Source organism: Arachis hypogaea, chromosome 19, assembly GCF_003086295.3.
Source record: "Arachis hypogaea cultivar Tifrunner chromosome 19, arahy.Tifrunner.gnm2.J5K5, whole genome shotgun sequence".
Classification (NCBI taxonomy): domain Eukaryota; kingdom Viridiplantae; phylum Streptophyta; class Magnoliopsida; order Fabales; family Fabaceae; genus Arachis; species Arachis hypogaea.
Genome location: NC_092054.1, coordinates 68566356 through 68569369, shown reverse-complemented (window position 1 = coordinate 68569369; position 3014 = coordinate 68566356). Strand labels below are relative to the sequence as shown.

Here is a 3014-nt window from a genome sequence, read left to right as displayed (position 1 = left end):
CATTATTGTTGTTGAAACCTTGTTGAGGTCTCTGTTGATCCTTCCATGAGAGATTTGGATGATTTCTCCATGAAGGGTTGTAGGTGTTTCCATAGGTTTCTCCCATGTAATTCACCTCTTCCATTGCTGGGTTCTTAGGATTATAAGCTTCTTCTTCAGAGGAAGCTTCCTTAGTACTGCCTGTTGCTGCTTGCATTCCAGACAGACTCTGAGAAATCATATTGACTTGTTGGGTCAATATTTTATTCTGAGCCAATATGGCATTCAGAGTATCAATCTCAAGAACTCGTTTCTTCTGAGCTATCCCATTATTCACAGGATTCCTTTCAGAAGTGTACATGAATTGGTTATTTGCAACCATTTCAATGGGTTCCTGAGCTTCTGCAGGCGTCTTCTTCAGATGAAGAGATCCTCCAGCAGAGCTATCCAATGACATTTTGGATAGTTCAGACAGACCATCATAGAAAATACCTATGATGCTCCATTCAGAAAGCATGTCAGAAGGACATCTTCTGATCAATTACTTATATCTTTCCCAAGCTTCATAGAGGGATTCTCCTTCCTTTTGTCTGAAGGTTTGGACTTCCACTCTAAGCTTGCTCAATTTTTGAGGTGGAAAGAACTTTGCGAGGAAGGCATTGACTAGCTTTTCCCAAGAGTTCAGGCTTTCTTTAGGTTGTGAATCCAACCATGTCCTAGCTCTGTCTCTTACAGCAAAAGGAAAAATCATAAGTCTGCAGACTTCAGGGTCAACCCCATTGGTCTTGACAGTGTCACAGATTTGCATGAATTCAGCTAAGAACTGATGAGGATCTTCCAATGGAAGTCCATGAAATTTGCAATTCTGTTGCATTAGAGAAACTAATTGAGGCTTAAACTCAAAGTTGTTTGCTCCAATGGCAGGGATTGAGATGCTTCTCCCATAGAAGTCGGGAGTAGGTGCAGTAAAGTCACCAAGCACCTTCCTTGCATTGTTGGCATTGTTGTTTTCGGCTGCCATGGTTTTCTCTTCCTTGAAAAGCTCTGTTAGGCCCTCTAATGAGAATTGTGCTTTAGCTTCTCTTAGCTTTATCTTCAAGGTCCTTTCAGGTTCAGGATCAGCTTGAACAAGTATGCCTTTATCTTTGTTCCTGCTCATATGAAAGAGATGAGAACAAGAAAGTAGGGAATCCTCTATGTCACAGTATAGAGATTCCTTGAGGTGTCAGAGGAAAAGAAGAATAGAAGGAGGAGGTAGATGGAAGAGAATTCGAACATATAAAGAAGGAGGGAGTTCGAATTATACCTTGAGGAGGAGTGTTAGTCCTTTAAATAGAAGGATGTGAGAAGAGGGGAAGAATTTTCGAAAATAAATTAAAAAGATTTTGAAATAATTAAAAGAAATTTGAAAATTTGATTGAGATTTTCGAAAATTAAGATTGGGAAAGAAATTAAGTGATTTTTGAAAAAGATTTTGAAATTAGAAATTAAAAAGATATGATTGAAAATTAATTTTGAAAAAGATGTGATTGAAAAGATATGATTGAGAAGATATGATTGAAAATCAGAATAAAAGGGAAAGTTTTAAAATTAAAGCTCATTACTTGACTAACAAGAAATTAGAAGATATGATTCTAGAATTAAAATTTTTGATCCTTTCTTAATAGGCAAGTAACAACTTGAAAATTTTGAATTAAATCACTAATTATAACAAGGATTTTCGAAAATAAAAAAATGGAAAGAAATTGATTTTGAAGAGATATGATTGAAAATATAAGATTTGAAAAAGATTTGATTTTGAAAAATTATGAAGATTTGAAAAAAAATTGAATTAAAAATAAAATCTTCCCTCTAGTTGTCCTTCTGGCGTTAAACGCCCAGAATGGCATCCATTCTGGCGTTTAACGCCCAAAATACTACCCTTTTGGGCGTTAAACGCCCAACCAGGTACCCTGGCTGGCGTTTAAACGCCAGTTTTCCTTCTTCACTAGGTGTTTTGAATGGCCAGCTTTTTCTGTTTGATTCCTCTGCTGAATGTTCTGAATCTTCAATTCTCTGTATTATTGACTTGAAAAGACATATTTTTGAAAATATTTTTGAGTTTTTGATGATGAGAAACAATAAAAATGCAACTAAGATCAAATAAACAATGCATGCAAGACACCAAACTTAGAAATTTTGTATTAGAGACTCTAACAAATTGAGAATGCATAAGAAAAACAACAAAACACACATAACAAGAGAATTTAAAGATCAGAGCAAGCAAATCATCAAGAACAACTTGAAGATTAATGAAGACACATGCATGAATTCGAAAAATGCAAGAAGAACAGAAACATGTAATTGACACCAAACTTAAAAATTGATACTAGACTAAAACATAAAATTTTTTTTGTGGTTTTCGAAAATTATATGGAAAAGAAAATAAAGAGAATCAAAACTTTTAATAAGAATTCCAGGAATCATGCAATGTTAGTCTAAAGCTTCAGTCTAAAAAGATTAGACATGGTTGGCCAAGCTTCAGCAGGACATTACATTCAGCAGTTAAATTGATGAGAATCAATCAGCTTTTGTGATGATAAGAACATCACCTTGAAACTCTAGAATTCATTCTTAAAAATTCTGAAAAATAAAAAGAAAAGTACCTAATCTAAGCAACAAGATGAACCGTCAGTTGTCCAAACTCGAACAATCCCCGGCAACGGCACCAAAAACTTGGTGCACGAAATTGTGATCATCAACAATGGCGCCAAAGGACTTAGAGCTCTTAAACGTGAATTACACTTTGTCACAATTTCGCACAACTAACCAGCAAGTGCACTGGGTCGTCCAAGTAATACCTTACGCGAGTAAGGGTCGATCCCACAGAGACTGTCGGCTTGAAGTAAGCTATGGTCACCTTGTAAATCTCAGTTAGGTGAATTCAGATGGTGATGGAGAATTGATAATTAAAAGATGAATAAAACATAAAATAAAGATAGAGATACTTATGTAATTCTTTGGTTGGAATTTCAGATAAGCGTATGAAGATGCTT

The 3014-nt window shown here is 35.4% G+C and overlaps 1 non-coding gene across 1 annotated transcript; it reads left to right on the top strand.

Annotated features, from left to right (window-relative positions):
• Positions 1–490: 490 nt before the first annotated feature.
• Positions 491–598, top strand: LOC112781582 (small nucleolar RNA R71). The gene has a single exon (XR_003192351.1). It is a non-coding gene; the product is annotated as a small nucleolar RNA R71 (small nucleolar RNA).
• Positions 599–3014: the final 2416 nt, after the last annotated feature.